Below are 23631 nucleotides of genomic sequence, written 5' to 3' on the forward strand. Positions count from 1 at the left end.
CCCGTTCAATTATTACAACAGGAAAACTGAAAAGTGATACATCACACTGTACAGCACAGAAACAAGTTTTCAACTGAAGAACAGCAATCCAATGCACTACTTTGTAAACTAAATCACATGTATGTCGCTCGCTCAATTAGGAATACAGGGAAACCGAAAAGTGTTATCTCGCACTGTATGTCACAGAAACAAATTTCCAAAGAAAGAACAGAAACGCAAAGCACAACTTTGTAAATTAAATGACATACGTGTCGCCTGTTCAATTATTATAACAGGAAAACTGAAAAGTGATATAACGCACTGTACAGCACAGGAACAAGTTTCCATCGAAAGAACAGAAACGCAAAGCACAACTTTGTAAACTAATTCACATACGTGTCGCCTGTTCAATTATTATAACAGGAAAACTGAAAAGTGATATAACGCACTGTACAGCACAGGAACAAGTTTCCATCGAAAGAACAGAAACGCAAAGCACAACTTTGTAAACTAATTCACAAACGAGTCGCCTGTTCAATTATTATAACAGGAAAACTGAAAAGTGATATAATGCACTGTACAGCACAGAAACAAGTTTCCATCGAAAGAACAGAAACGCAAAGCACAACTTTGTAAACTAATTCACATACGTGTCGCCTGTTCAATTATTATAACAGGAAAACTGAAAAGTGATATAACGCACTGTACAGCACAGAAACAAGTTTCCATCGAAAGAACAGAAATGCAAAGCACAACTTTGGAAACTAATTCACATACGTGTCGCCTGTTCAATTATTATAACAGGAAAACTGAAAAGTGATATATGACATTGTACAGCACAGGAACAAGTTTCAAATGAAAGAACAAATAATAAAATCACTAATTTGTAAACTAAATCACATGTGTGTCGCTCGCTCCATTAGGAATACAGGAAAACTGAAAAGAGATATATCTCACTGTACAGCACAAGAACAAGTTTCCAAAGAAAGATCAGAAAAGCAAAGCAAAACTTTGTAAAATAATTCACATATGTGTGGCCTGTTCAATTATTATAACAGGAAAACTGAAAAGTGATATAACCCTAACCCTAACCCTAACCCTAACCCCCTAACCCTAACCCTAAATCTAACCCTAACCCTAAACCCTAACCCTAACCCTAACCCTAACCCCTAACCCTAACCCTAACCCTAACCGTAACCCTAACCATATCCCTTACCCAGCCCTACCCTAACCCTAACCCTAACCCTAACCCTAAACTTAACCCTAACTTGTTCCTAACAGGAACAAGTTTCCAAGGAAAGAACATAAATGAAAAGCACTACTTTGTAAACTGAATCACATGTGTGTCACTCGCTCAATTAGGAATACAGGAAAACCGAAAAGTGTTATCTCGCACTGTACGGCACAGAAACAAGTTTCCATCGAAAGAACAGAAAAGCAAAGCACAACTTTGTAAACTAATTCACATACGTGTCGCCTATTCAATTATTATAACAAAAAAACTGAAAAGTGATATAACGCACTGTATATCACAGGAACAGGTTTCCATCGAAAGAAAAGAAACGCAAAGCACAACTTTGTAAACTAATTCACATACGTGTCGCCTGTTCAATTATAACAGGAAAACTGAAAAGTGATATATCACATTGTACAGCACAGGAACATGTTTCAAATGAAAGAACAAAAAAGAAAATCACTAATTTGTAAACTAAATCACATGTGCATCTCTCGCTCCATTAGGAATACAGGAAAACTGAAAAGTGATATATCTCACTGTACAGCACAAGAACAAGTTTCCAACGAAAGAACAGAAAAGCAAAGCACTACTTTTAAACGGAATCACCTGTGTGTCGCTCGCTCAATTAGGAATACAGGAAAACTGAAAAGTGTTATCTCGCACTGTACGGCACAGAAACATGATTCCATATAAAGAATAGATACACAAAGCAAAACTATGTAAACTAATTCACATATGTGTCGCCTGTTCAATTATTATAACAGGAAAACTGAAAAGTGATATAACACTAACCCTAACCCTAACCGTAACCCTAAGCCCCTAACTCTAACCCTAACCCTAACCCTAACCCTAACCCTAACCCTAACACCTAACCCTAACCCTAACCCTAACCCTAACACTAACCCCTAACCCTAACCCTAACCCTAACCCTAACCCCTAACCCTAACCCTATCCCTAACCCTAACCCCTAACCCTAACCCTAACGCTAACCGTAACCCTAACCATATCCCTTACCCAGCCCTAACCTAACCCTAACCCTAACCCTAACCCTAATCCTAACTTGTTCCTAAGAGGAACAAGTTTCCAAGGAAAGAACGTAAATGAAAAGCACTACTTTGTAAACTGAATCACATGTGTGTTACTCGCTCAATTAGGAATACAGGAAAACCGAAAAGTGATATATCACACTGTACAGCACAGAAACAAGTTTTCATCGAAAGAACAGAAAAGCAAAGCACAACTTTGTAAACTAAATCACATACGTGTCACCCGTTAAATTATTACAACAGGAAAACTGAAAAGTGATATATCACACTGTACAGCACAGAAACAAGTTTTCATCGAAAGAACAGAAAAGCAAAGCACAACTTTGTAAACTAAATCACATACTTGTCACCCGTTCAATTATTACAACAGGAAAACTGAAAAGTGATATATCACACTGTCCAGCACAGAAACAAGTTTCCATCAAAAGAACAGAAATGCAAAGCACAACTTTGTAAACTAATTCACATACGTGTCGCCTGTTCAATTATTATAACAGGAAAACTGAAAAGTTATATAACTCTAACCCTAACCCTAACCCCCTAACCCTAACCCTAACCCTAACCCTACCCCTAACCCTAACCCCCTACCCCTAACCCTAACCCTAACCCTAACCCTAACACTTACCCCTAACCCTGACCCTAACCCTAACCCTAAACCTAACCCTAACCCTAACCCCTAACCCTAACCCTAACACCTAACCCTAACCCTAACCCTAACCCTAACCCTAACCCCTAACCCTAACCCTAACCCTAACCCTAACCCCTAACCCTAACCCTAACCCTAACCCTAACCCTAACCCTTACCCCTAACCCTAACCCTAACCCTAACCCTAAACCTAACCCTAACCCTAACCCCTAACCCTAACCCTAACACCTAACCCTAACCCTAACCCTAACCCTAACCCCTAACCCTAACCCTAACCCTAACCCTAACCCCTAACCCTAACCCTAACCCTAACCCTAACCCTAACCCCTAACCCTAACCCTAACGCTAACCGTAACCCTAACCACATCCCTTACCCAGCCCTAACCTAACCCTAAACCTAACCCTAATTATAATCCTAACTTGTTCCTAACAGGAACAAGTTTCCAAGGAAAGAACGTAAATGAAAAGCACTACTTTGTAAACTTAAACACATGTGTGTCGCTCGCTCAATTAGGAATACAGGGAAATCGAAAAGTGTTATCTCGCACTGTATGGCACAGAAACAAATTTCCAAAGAAAGAACCGAAACGCAAAGCACAACTTTGTAAATTAAATGACATACGTGTCGCCTGTTCAATTATTATAACAGGAAAACTGAAAAGTGATATAACGCACTGTACAGCAGAGAAACAAGTTTCCATTGAAAGAACAGAAACGCAAAGCACAACTTTGTAAATTAAATGACATACGTTTCGCCTGTTCAATTATTATAACAGGAAAACTGAAAAGTGATATATGACATTGTACAGCACAGTAACAAGTTTCAAATGAAAGAACAAAAAAGAAAATCACTAATTTGTAAACTAAATCACATGTGCGTCGCTCGCTCCATTAGGAATACAGGAAAACTGAAAAGTGATATATCTCACTGTACAGCACAAGAACAAGTTTCCAACGAAAGAACAGAAAAGCAAAGAACTACTTTTAAACGGAATCACCTGTGTTTCGCTCGCTCAATTAGGAATACAGGAAAACTGAAAAGTGTTATCTCGCACTGTACGGCACAGAAACAAGATTCCATTGAAAGAATAGATACACAAAGCAAAACTTTGTAAACTAATTCACATATGTGTCGCCTGCTCAATTATTATAACAGGAAAACTGAAAAGTGATATAACCCTAACCCTAACCCTAACTCTAAGCCCCTAACCCTAACCCCTAACCCTAACCCCTAACGCTAAACCTAACACCTAACCCTAACCCTAACCATAACCCTAACCCCGAACCCTAACCCTAACATTAAACCTAACCCCTTACCCTAACCTTAACCCTAACCCTAACCCCTAACCCTAACCCTAACGCTAACCGTAACCCTAACCATATCCCTTACCCAGCCCTAACCTAACCCTAACCCTAATCCTAACTTGTTCCTAACAGGAACAAGTTTCCAAGGAAAGAACGTAAATGAAAAGCACTACTTTGTAAACTGAATCACATGTGTGTCACTCGCTCAATTAGGAATACAGGAAAACCGAATAGAGATATATCACACTGTACAGCACAGAAACAAGTTTTCATCGAAAGAACAGAAAAGCAAAGCACAACTTGTAAACTAAATCACATACGTGTCACCCGTTCAATTATTACAACAGGAAAACTGAAAAGTGATATATCACACTGTACAGCACAGAAACAAGTTTTCAACTGAAGAACAGAAATCCAAAGCACTACTTTGTAAACTAAATCACATGTATGTCGCTCGCTCAATTAGGAATACAGGGAAACCGAAAAGTGTTATCTCGCACTGTATGGCACAGAAACAAATTTCCAAAGAAAGAAGAGAAACGCAAAGCACAACTTTGTAAATTAAATGACATACGTGTCGCCTGTTCAATTATTATAACAGGAAAACTGAAAAGTGATATAACGCACTGTACAGCACAGGAACAAGTTTCCATCAAAAGAACAGAAACGCAAAGCACAACTTTGTAAACTAATTCACATATGTGTCGCCTGTTCAGTTATTATAACAGGAAAACTGAAAAGTGATATAACCCTAACCCTAACCCTAACCCTAAGCCCCTAACCCTAACCGTAACCCTAACCCTAACACTTACCCTAACCCTAACCTTAACCCTAACTTGTTCCTAACAGGAACAAGTTTCCAAGGAAAGAACATAAATGAAAAGCACTACTTTGTAAACTGAATCACATACGTGTCGCCCGTTCAATTATTACAACAGGAAAACTGAAAAGGGATATATAACACTGTACAGCACAGGAACAAGATTCCATCGAAAGAACAGAAACGCAAAGCACAACTTTGTAAATTAAATGACATACGTGTCGCCTGTTCAATTATTATAACAGGAAAACTTAAAAGTGATATAACGCACTGTACAGCACAGGAACAAGTTTCCAACAAAAGAACAGAAACGCAAAGCACAACTTTGTGAACTAATTCACATACGTGTCGCCTGTTCAATTATTATAACAGGAAAACTGAAAAGTGATATATCACATTGTACAGCACAGGAACAAGTTTCAAATGAAAGAAAAAAAAGAAAATCACTAATTTGTAAACTAAATCACATGTGCGTCACTCGCTCCATTAGGAATACAGGAAAACTGAAAAGTGATATAACACTAACCCTAACCCTAACCCTAACCCTAAGCCCCTAACCCTAACCCTAACCCTAACCCCTAACCCTAACCCTAACACCTAACCCTAACCCTAACCCTAACCCTAACCCTAACCCCTAACCCTAACCCTAACCCTAACCCTAACCCTAACCCCTAACCGAAACCCTAACCCTAACCCTAACCCCTAACCCTAACCCTAATGCTAACCGTAACCCTAACCATATCCCTTACCCAGCCCTAACCTAACCTTAACCCTAACCATAAACCTAATCCTAACTTGTTCCTAACAGGAACAAGTTTCCAAGGAAAGAACGTAAATGAAAAGCACTACTTTGTAAACTGAATCACATGTGTGTCACTCGCTCAATTAGGAATAAAGGAAAACCGAATAGTGATATATCACACTGTACAGCACAGAAACAAGTTTTCATCGAAAGAACAGAAACGCAAAGCACAACTTTGTAAACTAATTCACATACGTGTCGCCTGTTCAATTATTATAACAGGAAAACTGAAAAGTGATATAACGCACTGTACAGCACAGAAACAAGTTTCCATCGAAAGAACAGAAACGCAAAGCACAACTTTGTAAATTACATGACATACGTTTCGCCTATTCAATTATTATAACAGGAAAACTGAAAAGTGATATATGACATTGTACAGCACAGGAACAAGTTTCAAATGAAAGAACAAAAAAGAAAATCATTAATTTGTAAACTAAATCACATGTGCGTCGCTCGCTCCCTTAGGAATACAGGAAAACTGAAAAGTGATATATCTCACTGTACAGCACTAGAACAAGTTTCCAATGAAAGAACAAAAAAGCAAAGCACTACTTTTAAACGGAATCACCTGTGTGTCGCTCGCTCAATTAGGAATACAGGAAAACAGAAAAGTGTTATCTCGCACTGTAAGGCACAGAAACAGGATTCCATTGAAAGAATAGATACACAAAGCAAAACTTTGTAAACTAATTCACATATGTGTCGCCTGTTCAATTATTATAACAGGAAAACTGAAAAGTGATATAACACTAACCCTAACCATAACCCTAACCCTAAGCCCCTAACCCTAACCCTAACCCTAACCCCTAACCCTCACCCTAACACCTAACCCTAACCCTAACCCTAACCCCTAACCCTAACCCTAACCCTAACCCTAAACCTAACCCTAAACCCTAACCCTAACCCTAACCCTAACCCTAACCCTAACCCTAACCCTAACCCTAACCCCTAACCCTAACCCTAACGCTAACCGTAACCCTAACCATATCCCTTACCCAGCCCTAACCTAACCCTAACCCTAACCCTAACCCTAATCCTAACTTGTTCCTAATAGGAAAAAGTTTCCAAGGAAAGAACGTAAATGAAAAGCACTATTTTGTAAACTGAATCACATGTGTGTCACTCGCTCAATTAGGAATACAGGAAAACCGAAAAGTGATATATCACACTGTACAGCACAGAAACAAGTTTCCATCGAAAGAACAGAAACGCAAAGCACAACTTTGTAAACTAAATCACATAGGTGTAACCCGTTCAATTATTACAACAGGAAAACTGAAAAGTGATATATCACACTGTACAGCACAGAAACAAGTTTCCAACCGAAGAACAGAAATCCAAAGCACTACTTTGTAAACTAAATCACATGTATGTCGCTCGCTCAATTAGGAATACAGGGAAACCGAAAAGTGTTATCTCTCACTGTATGGCACAGAAACAAGTTTCCATCGAAAGAACAGAAACGCAAAGCACAACTTTGTGAACTAATTCACATACGTGTCGCCTGTTCAATTATTATAACAGGAAAACTGAAAAGTGATATATCACATTGTACAGCACAGGAACAAGTTTCAAATGAAAGAAAAAAAAGAAAATCACTAATTTGTAAACTAAATCACATGTGCGTCACTCGCTCCATTAGGAATACAGGAAAACTGAAAAGTGATATAACACTAACCCTAACCCTAACCCTAACCCTAAGCCCCTAACCCTAACCCTAACCCTAACCCCTAACCCTAACCCTAACACCTAACCCTAACCCTAACCCTAACCCTAACCCTAACCCCTAACCCTAACCCTAACCCTAACCCTAACCCTAACCCTAACCCTAACCCCTAACCGAAACCCTAACCCTAACCCTAACCCCTAACCCTAACCCTAATGCTAACCGTAACCCTAACCATATCCCTTACCCAGCCCTAACCTAACCTTAACCCTAACCATAAACCTAATCCTAACTTGTTCCTAACAGGAACAAGTTTCCAAGGAAAGAACGTAAATGAAAAGCACTACTTTGTAAACTGAATCACATGTGTGTCACTCGCTCAATTAGGAATAAAGGAAAACCGAATAGTGATATATCACACTGTACAGCACAGAAACAAGTTTTCATCGAAAGAACAGAAACGCAAAGCACAACTTTGTAAACTAATTCACATACGTGTCGCCTGTTCAATTATTATAACAGGAAAACTGAAAAGTGATATAACGCACTGTACAGCACAGAAACAAGTTTCCATCGAAAGAACAGAAACGCAAAGCACAACTTTGTAAATTACATGACATACGTTTCGCCTATTCAATTATTATAACAGGAAAACTGAAAAGTGATATATGACATTGTACAGCACAGGAACAAGTTTCAAATGAAAGAACAAAAAAGAAAATCATTAATTTGTAAACTAAATCACATGTGCGTCGCTCGCTCCCTTAGGAATACAGGAAAACTGAAAAGTGATATATCTCACTGTACAGCACTAGAACAAGTTTCCAATGAAAGAACAGAAAAGCAAAGCACTACTTTTAAACGGAATCACCTGTGTGTCGCTCGCTCAATTAGGAATACAGGAAAACAGAAAAGTGTTATCTCGCACTGTAAGGCACAGAAACAGGATTCCATTGAAAGAATAGATACACAAAGCAAAACTTTGTAAACTAATTCACATATGTGTCGCCTGTTCAATTATTATAACAGGAAAACTGAAAAGTGATATAACACTAACCCTAACCATAACCCTAACCCTAAGCCCCTAACCCTAACCCTAACCCTAACCCCTAACCCTCACCCTAACACCTAACCCTAACCCTAACCCTAACCCCTAACCCTAACCCTAACCCTAACCCTAAACCTAACCCTAAACCCTAACCCTAACCCTAACCCTAACCCTAACCCTAACCCTAACCCTAACCCTAACCCCTAACCCTAACCCTAACGCTAACCGTAACCCTAACCATATCCCTTACCCAGCCCTAACCTAACCCTAACCCTAACCCTAACCCTAATCCTAACTTGTTCCTAATAGGAAAAAGTTTCCAAGGAAAGAACGTAAATGAAAAGCACTATTTTGTAAACTGAATCACATGTGTGTCACTCGCTCAATTAGGAATACAGGAAAACCGAAAAGTGATATATCACACTGTACAGCACAGAAACAAGTTTCCATCGAAAGAACAGAAACGCAAAGCACAACTTTGTAAACTAAATCACATAGGTGTAACCCGTTCAATTATTACAACAGGAAAACTGAAAAGTGATATATCACACTGTACAGCACAGAAACAAGTTTCCAACCGAAGAACAGAAATCCAAAGCACTACTTTGTAAACTAAATCACATGTATGTCGCTCGCTCAATTAGGAATACAGGGAAACCGAAAAGTGTTATCTCTCACTGTATGGCACAGAAACAAGTTTCCATCGAAAGAACAGAAACGCAAAGCACAACTTTGTAAACTAATTCACATACGTGTCGCCTGTTCAATTATTATAACAGGAAAACTGAAAAGTGATATATCACATTGTACAGCACAGGAACAAGTTTCAAATGAAAGAACAAACAATAAAATCAATAATTTGTAAACTAAATCACATGTGAGTCGCTCGCTCCATTAGGAATACAGGAAAACTGAAAAGTGATATATCTCACTGTACAGCACAAGAACAAGTTTCCAACGAAAGAACAGAAAAGCAAAGCACAACTTTGTAAACTAATTCACATATGTGTGGCCTGTTCAATTATTATAACAGGAAAACTGAAAAGTGATATAACCCTAACCCTAACCCTAACCCTAACCCCCTAACCCTAACCCTAACCCTAAACCTAACCATAAACCTAACCCCTAACCCTAACCCTAACCCTAACCTTAACCCTAACCCTAACCCTAACCCTAACCCCTAACCCTAACCCTAACCCTAACCGTAACCCTAACCATATCCCTTATCCAGCCCTAACCTAACCCTAACCCTAACCTTAACCCTAACTTGTTCCTAACAGGAACAAGTTTCCAAGGAAAGAACATAAATGAAAAGCACTACTTTGTAAACTGAATCACATGTGTGTCACTCGCTCAATTAGGAATACAGGGAAACTGAAAAGTGTTATCTCGCATTGTAGGGCACAGAAACAAGTTTCCATCGAAAGAACAGAAACGCAAAGCACAACTTTGTAAACTAAATCACATACGTGTCGCCCGTTCAATTATTACAACAGGAAAACTGAAAAGTGATATATCACACTGTACAGCACAGAAACAAGTTTCCAACCGAAGAACAGAAATCCAAAGCACTACTTTGTAAACTAAATCTCATGTGTGTCGCCTGTTCAATTATTATAACAGGAAAACTGAAAAGTGATATAACGCACTGTACAGCACAGAAACATGTTTCCATCGAAAGAACAGAAAAGCAAGGAACAACTTTGTAAACTAATTCACATACGTGTCGCCTGTTCAATTATTATAACAGGAAAACTGAAAAGTGATATAACGCACTGTACAGCACAGGAACAAGTTTCCATCGAAAGAACAGAAACGCAAAGCACAACTTTTTAAACTAATTCACATACGTGTCGCCTGTTCAATTATTATAACAGGAAAACTGAAAAGTGATATAACGCACTGTACAGCACAGAAACAAGTTTCCATCGAAAGAACAGAAACGCAAAGCACAACTTTGTAAACTAATTCACATACGTGTCGCCTGTTCAATTATTATAACAGGAAAACTGAAAAGTGATATAACGCACTGTACAGCACAGGAACAAGTTACAAATGAAAGAACAGAAAAGCAAATCACTACATTTAAACGGAATCACCTGTGTGTCGCTCGCTCAACTAGGAATACAGGAAAACTGAAAAGTGTTATCTCGCACTGTACGGCACAGAAACAAGATTCCATTGAAAGAATAGATACACAATGCAAAACTTTGTAAACTAATTCACATATGTGTCGCCTGTTCAATTATTATAACAGGAAAACTGAAAAGTGATATAACACTAACCCTAACCCTAACCCTAACCCTAAGCCCCTAACCCTAACCCCTACCCTAACCCTAACACCTAACCCTTACCCTAACCCTAACCCTAACCCTAACCCCTAACCCTAACCCTAACCCTAAACCTAACCCCTAACCCTAACCCTAACGCTAACCGTAACCCTAACCATATCCCTTACCCAGCCCTAACCTAAACCTAACCCTAACCCTAACCCTAAACCTAACTTGTTCCTAACAGGAACAAGTTTCCAAGGAAAGAACATAAATGAAACGCACTGCTTTGTAAACTGAATCACATGTGTGTCACTCGCTCAATTAGGAATACAGGAAAACCGAAAAGTGTTATCTCGCACTGTAGGGCACAGAAACAAGTTTCCATCGAAAGAACAGAAACGCAAAGCACAACTTTGTAAACTAAATCACATACGTGTCGCCCGTTCAATTATTACAACAGGAAAACTGAAAAGTGATATATCACACTGTACAGCACAGAAACAAGTTTCCAACCGAAGAACAGAAATCCAAAGCACTACTTTGTAAACTAAATCACATGTATGTCGCTCGCTCAATTAGGAATACAGGGAAACCTAAAAGTGTTATCTCGCACTGTATGGCACAGAAACAAATTTCCAAAGAACGAACAGAAACGCAAAGCACAACTTTGTAAACTAATTCACATACGTGTCGCCTGTTCAATTATTATAACAGGAAAACTGAAAAGTGATATAACGCACTGTACAGCAAAGAAACAAGTTTCCATCGCAAGAACAAAAACGCAAAGCAAAACTTTGTAAATTAAATGACATACGTTTCCCCTGTTCAATTATTATAACAGGAAAACTGAAAAGTGATATATGACATTGTACAGCACAGGAACAAGTTTCAAATGAAAGAACAAAAAAGAAAATCATTAATTTGTAAACTAAATCACATGTGCGTCGCTCGCTCCATTAGGAATACAGGAAAACTGAAAAGTGATATATCTCAGTGTACAGCACAAGAACAAGTTTCCAACGAAAGAACAGAAAAGCAAAGCACAACTTTGTAAACTAATTCACATATGTGTCGCCTGTTCAGTTATTATAACAGGAAAACTGAAAAGTGATATAACCCTAACCCTAACACTAACCCTAACCCCTAACCCTAACCCTAACCCTAACCCTAACCCTAACCCCTAACCTTAACCCTAACCCTAACTCTAACCCTAACCATGTCCCTTACCAAGCCCTCTCCTAAACCTAACCCTAACCCTAACCCTAACCTTAACCCTAACTTGTTCCTAACAGGAACAAGTTTCCAAGGAAAGAACATAAATGAAAAGCACTACTTTGTAAACTGAATCACATGTGTGTCACTCGCTCAATTAGGAATACAGGAAAACCGAAAAGTGTTATCTCGCACTGTATGGCACAGAAACAAATTTCCAAAGAAAGAACAGAAACGCAAAGCACAACTTTGTAATTAAATGACATACGTGTCACCTGTTCAATTATTATAACAGGAAAACTAAAAAGTGATATAACGCACTGTACAGCACAGGAACAAGTTTCCATCGAAAGAACAGAAAGGCAAAGCACAACTTTGTAAACTAATTCACATACGTGTCGCCTGTTCAATTATTATAACAGGAAAACTGAAAAGTGATATAACGCACTGTACAGCACAGGAACAAGTTTCCATCGAAAGAACAGAAAGGCAAAGCACAACTTTGTAAACTAATTCACATACGTGTCGCCTGTTCAATTATTATAACAGGAAAACTGAAAAGTGATATAACGCACTGTACAGCACAGGAACAAGTTTCCATCGAAAGAACAGAAACGCAAAGCACAACTTTGTAAACTAATTCACATACGTGTCGCCTGCTCAATTATTATAACAGGAAAACTGAAAAGTGATATAACGCACTGTACAGCACAGAAACAAGTTTCCATCGAAAGAACAGAAACGCAAAGCACAACTTTGTAAATTAAATGACATACGTTTCGCCTGTTCAATTATTATAACAGGAAAACTGAAAAGTGATATATGACATTGTACAGCACAGGAACAAGTTACAAATGAAAGAACAGAAAAGCAAATCACTACATTTAAACGGAATCACCTGTGTGTCGCTCGCTCAACTAGGAATACAGGAAAACTGAAAAGTGTTATCTCGCACTGTACGGCACAGAAACAAGATTCCATTGAAAGAATAGATACACAATGCAAAACTTTGTAAACTAATTCACATATGTGTCGCCTGTTCAATTATTATAACAGGAAAACTGAAAAGTGATATAACACTAACCCTAACCCTAACCCTAACCCTAAGCCCCTAACCCTAACCCCTAACCCTAACCCTAACACCTAACCCTAACCCTAACCCTAACCCCTAACCCTAACCCTAACCCTAAACCTAACCCCTAACCCTAACCCTAACGCTAACCGTAACCCTAACCATATCCCTTACCCAGCCCTAACCTAAACCTAACCCTAACCCTAACCCTAAAAATAACTTGTTCCTAACAGGAACAAGTTTCCAAGGAAAGAACATAAATGAAACGCACTGCTTTGTAAACTGAATCACATGTGTGTCACTCGCTCAATTAGGAATACAGGAAAACCGAAAAGTGTTATCTCGCACTGTAGGGCACAGAAACAAGTTTCCATCGAAAGAACAGAAACGCAAAGCACAACTTTGTAAACTAAATCACATACGTGTCGCCCGTTCAATTATTACAACAGGAAAACTGAAAAGTGATATATCACACTGTACAGCACAGAAACAAGTTTCCAACCGAAGAACAGAAATCCAAAGCACTACTTTGTAAACTAAATCACATGTATGTCGCTCGCTCAATTAGGAATACAGGGAAACCGAAAAGTGTTATCTCGCACTGTATGGCACAGAAACAAATTTCCAAAGAACGAACAGAAACGCAAAGCACAACTTTGTAAACTAATTCACATACGTGTCGCCTGTTCTATTATTATAACAGGAAAACTGAAAAGTGATATAACGCACTGTACAGCAAAGAAACAAGTTTCCATCGCAAGAACAAAAACGCAAAGCAAAACTTTGTAAATTAAATGACATACGTTTCCCCTGTTCAATTATTATAACAGGAAAACTGAAAAGTGATATATGACATTGTACAGCACAGGAACAAGTTTCAAATGAAAGAACAAAAAAGAAAATCATTAATTTGTAAACTAAATCACATGTGCGTCGCTCGCTCCATTAGGAATACAGGAAAACTGAAAAGTGATATATCTCAGTGTACAGCACAAGAACAAGTTTCCAACGAAAGAACAGAAAAGCAAAGCACAACTTTGTAAACTAATTCACATATGTGTGGCCTGTTCAATTGTTATAACAGGAAAATTGAAAAGTGATATAACCCTAACCCTAACCCCCTAACACTAACCCTAACCCTAAACCTAACCATATCCCTTACCCAGTCCTAACCTAATCCTAACCCTAACCCTAACCCTAACCCTAACCCTAACCTTAACCCTAACTTGTAACAGGAACAAGTTTCCAAGGAAAGAACATAAATGAAAAGCACTACTTTGTAAACTGAATCACATGTGTGTCACTCGCTCAATTAGGAATACAGGAAAACCAAAAAGTGTTATCTCGCACTGATTGGCACAGAAACAAGTTTCCATCGAAAGACCAGAAACGCAAAGCACAACTTTGTAAACTAAATCACATACGTGTCGCCCATTCAATTATTACAACAGGAAAACTGAAAAGTGATATATCACACTGTACAGCACAGAAACAAGTTTCCAACCAAAGAACAGAAATCCAAAGCACTACTTTGTAAACTAAATCACATGTGTGTCGCTCGCTCAATTAGGAATACAGGAAAACCGAAAAGTGTTATCTCGCACTGTAGGGCACAGAAACAAGTTTCCATCGAAAGAACAGAAACGCAAAGCACAACTTTGTAAACTAAATCACATACGTGTCGCCCATTCAATTATTACAACACGAAAACTGAAAAGTGATATATCACACTGTACAGCACAGAAACAAGTTTCCATCGAAAGACCAGAAACGCAAAGCACAACTTTGTAAACTAATTCACATACGTGTCGCCTGTTCAATTATTATAACAGGAAAACTGAAAAGTGATATAACGCACTGTACAGCACAGGAACAAGTTTCCATCGAAAGAACAGAAACGCAAAGCACAACTTTGTAAATTAAATGACATACGTGTCGCCTGTTCAATTATTATAACAGGAAAACTTAAAAGTGATATAACGCACTGTACAGCACAGGAACAAGTTTCCATCAAAAGAACAGAAACGCAAAGCACAACTTTGTGAACTAATTCACATACGTGTCGCCTGTTCAATTATTATAACAGGAAAACTGAAAAGTGATATATCACATTGTACAGCACAGGAACAAGTTTCAAATGAAAGAAAAAAAAGAAAATCACTAATTTGTAAACTAAATCACATGTGCGTCACTCGCTCCATTAGGAATACAGGAAAACTGAAAAGTGATATAACACTAACCCTAACCCTAACCCTAACCCTAAGCCCCTAACCCTAACCCTAACCCTAACCCCTAACCCTAACCCTAACACCTAACCCTAACCCTAACCCTAACCCCTAACCCTAACCCTAACCCTAACCCTAAACCCTAACCCTAACCCTAACCCTAACCCTAACCCCTAACCCTAACCCTAACGCTAACCGTAACCCTAACCATATCCCTTACCCAGCCCTAACCTAACCCTAACCCTAACCCTAACCCTAATCCTAACTTGTTCCTAACAGGAACAAGTTTCCAAGGAAAGAACGTAAATGAAAAGCACGACTTTGTAAACTGAATCACATGTGTGTCACTCGCTCAATTAGGAATACAGGAAAACCGAAAAGTGTTATCTCTCACTGTATGGCACAGAAACAAGTTTCCATCGAAAGAACAGAAACGCAAAGCACAACTTTGTAAACTAATTCACATACGTGTCACCCGTTCAATTATTACAACAGGAAAACTGAAAAGTGATATAACGCACTGTACAGCACAGGAACAAGTTTCCATCGAAAGAACAGAAACGCAAAGCACAACTTTGTAAACTAATTCACATACATATGGCCTGTTCAATTATTATAACAGGAAAACTGAAAAGTGATATTACGCACTGTACAGCACAGGAACAAGTTTCCATCGAAAGAACAGAAACTCAAAGCACAACTTTTTAAACTAATTCACATACGTGTCGCCTGTTCAATAATTATAACAGGAAAACTGAAAAGTGATATAACGCACTGTACAGCACAGGAACAAGTTTCCATCGAAAGAACAGATACGCAGAGCACAACTTTGTAAACTAATTCACATACGTGTCGCCTGTTCAATTATTATAACAGGAAAACTGAAAAGTGATATAACGCACTGTACAGCACAGGAACAAGTTTCTATCGAAAGAACAGAAACGCAAAACACAACTTTTTAAACTAATTCACATACGTGTCGCCTGTTCAATTATTATAACAGGAAAACTGAAAAGTGATATATCTCACTGTACAGCACAAGAACATGTTTCTAACGAAAGAACAGAAAAGCAAAGCACTACTTTAAACGGAATCACCTGTGTGTCGCTCGCTCAATTAGGAATACAGGAAAACTGAAAAGTGTTATCTCGCACTGTACGGCACAGAAACAAGATTCCATTGAAAGAATAGATACACAAAGCAAAACTTTGTAAACTAATTCACATATGTGTCGCCTGTTCAATTATTATAACAGGAAAACTGAAAAGTGATATAACCCTAACCCTAACCCTAACCCTAAGCCCCTAACCCTAACCCCTAACCCTAACCCTAACACCTAACCCTAACCCTAACCCTAACACTAAACCCTAACCCTAACCCTAACCCTAACCTTAACCCCTAACCCTAACCCTAACCCTAACCCTAACCCCTAACCCGAAACCTAACGCTAACCGTAACCCTAACCATATCCCTTACCCAGCCCTAACCTAACCCTAACCCTAACCCTAAGCCTAATCCTAACTTGTTCCTAACAGGAACAAGTTTCCAAGGAAAGAACGTAAATGAAAAGCACTACTTTGTAAACTGAATCACATGTGTGTCACTCGCTCAATTAGGAATACAGGAAAACCGAACAGTGATATATCACACTGTAAAGCACAGAAACAAGTTTCCAACCGAAGAACAGAAATCCAAAGCACTACTTTGTAAACTAAATCACATGTATGTCGTTCGCTCAATTAGGAATACAGGGAAACCGAAAAGTGTTATCTCGCACTGTATGGCAAAGAAACAAATTTCCAAAGAAAGAACAGAAAGGCAAAGCACAACTTTGTAAATTAAATGACATACGTGTCGCCTGTTCAATTATTATAACAGGAAAACTGAAAAGTGATATAACACACTGTACAGCACAGGAACAAGTTTCCATCGAAAGAAAAGAAACGCAAAGCACAACTTTGTAAACTAATTCACATACGTGTCGCCTGTTCAATTATTATAACAGGAAAACTGAAAAGTGATATATCACATTGTACAGCACAGGAACAAGTTTCAAATGAAAGAACAAATAATAAAATCACTAATTTGTAAACTAAATCACATGTGCGTCGCTTGCTCCATTAGGAATACAGGAAAACTAAAAAGTGATATATCTCACTGTACAGCACAAGAACAAGTTTCCAACGAAAGAACAGATAAGTAAAGCACAACTTTGTAAACTAATTCACATATGTGTGGCCTGTTCAATTATTATAACAGGAAAACTTAAAAGTGATATAACCCTAACACTAACCCCCTAACCTTAACCCTAACCCTAACCCTAACCCTAACCCTAACCCTAACCCTAACCCCTAACCCTAACCCTAACCCTAACCCTAACCGTAACCCTAACCATATCCCTTACCCAGCCCTAACCTAACCCTAACCCTAACCCTAACCCTAACCTTAACCCTAACTTGTTCCTAACAGGAACAAGTTTCCAAGGAAAGAACATAAATGAAAAGCACTACTTTGTAAACTAAATCACATGTGTGTCGCTCGCTCAATTAGGAATACAGGGAAACCGAAAAGTGTTATCTCGCACTGTATGGCACAGAAACAAATTACCAAAGAAAGAATAGAAATGCAAAGCACAACTTTGTAAATTAAATGACATACGTGTCGCCCGTTCAATTATTATAACAGGAAAACTGAAAAGTGATATAACGCACTGTACAGCACAGGAACAAGTTTCCATCGAAAGAACAGATACGCAAAGCACAACTTTGTAAACTAATTCACATACGTGTCGCCTGTACAATTATTATAACAGGAAAACTGAAAAGTGATATAACGTACTGTACAGCACAGGAACAAGTTTCTATCGAAAGAACAGAAATGCAAAACACAAGTTTTTAAACTAATTCACATACGTGTCGCCTGTTCAATTATTATAACAGGAAAACTGAAAAGTCATATAACGCACTGTACAGCACAGAAACAAGTTTCCATCGAAAGAACAGAAACGCAAAGCACAACTTTGTAAATTAAATGACATACATTTTGCCTGTTCAATTATTATAACAGGAAAACTGAAAAGTGATATATGACATTGTACAGCACAGGAACAAGTTACAAATGAAAGAACAGAAAAGCAAATCACTACATTTAAACGGAATCACCTGTGTGTCGCTCGCTCAATTAGGAATACAGGAAAACTGAAAAGTGTTATCTCGCACTGTACGGCACAGAAACAAGATTCCATTGAAAGAATAGATACACAATGCAAAACTTTGTAAACTAATTCACATATGTGTCGCCTGTTCAATTATTATAACAGGAAAACTGAAAAGTGATATAACACTAACCCTAACCCTAACCCTAACCCTAACCCTAAGCCCCTAACCCTAACCCTAACCCTAACCCCTAACCCTAACCCTAACACCTAACCCTAACCCTAACCCTAACCCTAACCCCTAACCCTAACCCTAACCCTAAACCTAACCCCTAACCCTAACCCTAACGCTAACCGTAACCCTAACCATATCCCTTACCCAGCCCTAACCTAAACCTAACCCTAACCCTAACCCTAAACCTAACTTGTTCCTAACAGGAACAAGTTTCCAAGGAAAGAACATAAATGAAACGCACTGCTTTGTAAACTGAATCACATGTGTGTCACTCGCTCAATTAGGAATACAGGAAAACCAAAAAGTGTTATCTCGCACTGTAGGGCACAGAAACAAGTTTCCATCGAAAGAACAGAAACGCAAAGCACAACTTTGTAAACTAAATCACATACGTGTCGCCCGTTCAATTATTACAACAGGAAAACTGAAAAGTGATATATCACACTGTACAGCACAGAAACAAGTTTCCAACCGAAGAACAGAAATCCAAAGCACTACTTTATAAACTAAATCACATGTGCGTCGCTCGCTCCATTAGGAATACAGGAAAACTGAAAAGTGATATATCTCAGTGTACAGCACAAGAACAAGTTTCCAACGAAAGAACAGAAAAGCAAAGCACAACTTTGTAAACTAATTCACATATGTGTGGCCTGTTCAATTGTTATAACAGGAAAATTGAAAAGTGATATAACCCTAACCCTAACCCCCTAACACTAACCCTAACCCTAAACCTAACCATAACCCTAACCCCTAACCCTAACCCTAACCCTAACCCTAACCCTAACCCCTACCCCTAACCATAACCCTAACCGTAACCCTAACCATATCCCTTACCCAGCCCTAACCTAATCCTAACCCTAACCCTAACCCTAACCCTAACCCTAACCTTAACCCTAACTTGTTCCTAACAGGAACGAGTTTCCAAGGAAAGAACATAAATGAAAAGCACTACTTTGTAAACTGAATCACATGTGTGTCACTCGCTCAATTAGGAATACAGGAAAACCGAAAAGTGTTATCTCGCACTGTACAGCACAGAAACAAGTTTCCATCGAAAGACCAGAAACGCAAAGCACAACTTTGTAAACTAAATCACATACGTGTCGCCCATTCAATTATTACAACAGGAAAACTGAAAAGTGATATATCACACTGTACAGGAACGAAACAAGTTTCCAACCGAAGAACAGAAATCCAAAGCACTACTTTGTAAACTAAATCACATGTATGTCGCTCGCTCAATTAGGAATACAGGGAAACCGAAATGTGTTATCTCGCACTGTATGGCACAGAAACAAACTTCCAAAGAAAGAACAGAAACGCAAAGCACAACTTTGTAAACTAATTCACATACGTGTCGCCTGTTCAATTATTATAACAGGAAAACTGAAAAGTGATATAACGCACTATACAGCACAGGAACAAGTTTCCATCGAAAGAACAGAAACGCAAAGCACAACTTTGTAAACTAATTCACATACATATCGCCTGTTCAATTATTATAACAGGAAAACTGAAAAGTGATATTACGCACTGTACAGCACAGGAACAAGTTTCCATCGAAAGAACAGAAACGCAAAGCACAACTTTTTAAACTAATTCACATACGTGTCGCCTGTTCAATTATTATAACAGGAAAACTGAAAAGTGATATAACGCACTGTACAGCACAGGAACAAGTTTCCATCGAAAGAACAGATACGCAAAGCACAACTTTGTAAACTAATTCACATACGTGTCGCCTGTTCAATTATTATAACAGGAAAACTGAAAAGTGATATAACGCACTGTATAGCACAGGAACAAGTTTCTATCGAAAGAACAGAAACGCAAAACACAACTTTTTAAACTAATTCACATACGTGTCGCCTGTTCAATTATTATAACAGGAAAACTGAAAAGTGATATAACGCACTGTACAGCACAGAAACAAGTTTCCATCGAAAGAACAGAAACGCAAAGCACAACTTTGTAAATTAAATGACATACGTTTCGCCTGTTCAATTATTATAACAGGAAAACTGAAAAGTGATATATGACATTGTACAGCACAGGAACAAGTTACAAATGAAAGAACAAAAAAGCAAATCACTACATTTAAACGGAATCACCTGTGTGTCGCTTGCTCAATTAGGAATACAGGAAAACTGAAAAGTGTTATCTCGCACTGTACGGCACAGAAACAAGATTCCATTGAAAGAATAGATACACAATGCAAAACTTTGTAAACTAATTCACATATGTGTCGCCTGTTCAATTATTATAACAGGAAAACTGAAAAGTGATATAACACTAACCCTAACCCTAACCCTAACCCTAACCCTAAGACCCTAACCCTAACCCTAACCCTAACCCCTAACCCTAACCCTAACACCTAACCCTAACCCTAACCCTAACCCTAACCCCTAACCCTAACCCTAACCCTAACCCTAACGCCTAACCCTAACCCTAACGCTAACCGTAACCCTAACCATATCCCTTACCCAGCCCTAACCTAACCCTAACCCTAACCCTAACCCTAAACCTAACTTGTTCCTAACAGGAACAAGTTTCCAAGGAAAAAACATAAATGAAACGCACTGCTTTGTAAACTGAATCACATGTGTGTCACTCGCTCAATTAGGAATACAGGAAAACCGAAAAGTGTTATCTCGCACTGTACGGCACAGAAACAAGTTTCCATCGAAAGAACAGAAACGCAAAGCACAACTTTGTAAACTAAATCACATACGTGTCGCCCGTTCAATTATTACAACAGGAAAACTGAAAAGTGATATATCACACTGTACAGCACAGAAACAAGTTTCCAACCGAAGAACAGAAATCCAAAGCACTACTTTTTAAACTAAATCACATGTATGTCGCTCGCTCAATTAGGAAAACAGGAAAACCGAAAAGTGTTATCTCGCACTGTACGGCAAAGAAACAAGTTTCCATCGCAAGAACAAAAACCAAAGCAAAACTTTGTAAATTAAATGACATACGTTTCGCCTGTTCAATTATTATAACAGGAAAACTGAAAAGTGATATATGACATTGTACAGCACAGGAACAAGTTTCAAATGAAAGAACAAAAAAGAAAATCATTAATTTGTAAACTAAATCACATGTGCATCGCTCGCTCCATTAGGAATACAGGAAAACTGAAAAGTGATATATCTCAGTGTACAGCACAAGAACAAGTTTCCAACGAAAGAACAGAAAAGCAAAGCACAACTTTGTAAACTAATTCACATATGTGTGGCCTGTTCAATTGTTATAACAGGAAAATTGAAAAGTGATATAACCCTAACCCTAACCCCCGAACACTAACCCTAACCCTAAACCTAACCATAACCCTAACCCCTAACCCTAACCCTAACCCTAACCCTAACCCCTAACCCTAACCCTAACCCTAACCGTAACCCTAACCATATCCCTTACCCAGCCCTAACCTAACCCTAACCCTAACCCTAACCCTAACCCTAACCTTAACCCTAACTTGTTCCTAAAAGGAACAAGTTTCCAAGGAAAGAACATAAATGAAAAGCACTACTTTGTAAACTGAATCACATGTGTGTCACTCGCTCAATTAGGAATACAGGAAAACCGAAAAGTGTTATCTCGCACTGTACGGCACAGAAAAAAGTTTCCATCGAAAGACCAGAAACGCAAAGCACAACTTTGTAAACTAAATCACATACGTGTCGCCCATTCAATTATTACAACAGGAAAACTGAAAAGTGATATATCACACTGTACAGCACAGAAACAAGTTTCCAACCGAAGAACAGAAATCCAAAGCACTACTTTGTAAACTAAATCCCATGTAAGTCGCTCGCTCAATTAGGAATACAGGGAAACCGAAAAGTGTTATCTAGCACTGTATGGCACAGAAACAAACTTCCAAAGAAAGAACAGAAACGCAAAGCACAACTTTGTAAACTAATTCACATACGTGTCGCCTGTTCAATTAATATAACAGGAAAACTGAAATGTGATATAACGCACTGTACAGCACAGAAACAAGTTTCCATCGAAAGAACAGAAACGCAAAGCACAACTTTGTAAACTAATTCACATACGTGTCGCCTGTTCAATTATTATAACAGGAAAACTGAAAAGTGATATAACGCACTGTACAGCACAGAAACAAGTTTCCATCGAAAGAACAGAAACGCAAAGCACAACTTTGTAAATTAAATGACATACGTTTCGCCTGTTCAATTATTATAACAGGAAAACTGAAAAGTGATATATCACATTGTACAGCACAGGAACAAGTTTCAAATGAAAGAACAAATAATAAAATCACTAACTTGTAAACTAAATCACATGTGCGTCGCTCGCTCCATTAGGAATACAGGAAAACTGAAAAGTGATATATCTCACTGTACAGCACAAGAACAAGTTTCCAACGAAAGAACAGAAAAGCAAAGCACTACTTTAAACGGAATCACCTGTGTGTCGCTCGCTCAATTAGGAATACAGGAAAACTGAAAAGTGTTATCTCGCACTGTACGGCACAGAAACAAGATTCCATTGAAAGAATAGATACACAAAGCAAAACTTTGTAAACTAATTCACGTATGTGTCGCCTGTTCACTTATTATAACAGGAAAACTGAAAAGTGATATAACCCCAACCCTAACCCTAACCCTAACCCTAAGCCACTAACCCTAACCTCTAACCCTAACCCTAACACCTAACCCTAACCCTAACCCTAACCCTAACCCCTAACCCTAACCCTAACCCTAACCCTAACCCCTAACCCTAACACTAACCCTAACCCTAACCCCTAACCCTAACCCTAACGCTAACTGTAACCCTAACCATATCCCTTACCCAGCCCTAACCTAACCCTAACCCTAACCCTAACCCTAATCCTAACTTGTTCCTAACAGGAACAAGTTTCCAAGGAAAGAA

This window comes from Meriones unguiculatus, chromosome 1 (genome assembly GCF_030254825.1).
Source record: "Meriones unguiculatus strain TT.TT164.6M chromosome 1, Bangor_MerUng_6.1, whole genome shotgun sequence".
NCBI classification, from domain to species: Eukaryota; Metazoa; Chordata; class Mammalia; order Rodentia; family Muridae; genus Meriones; species Meriones unguiculatus.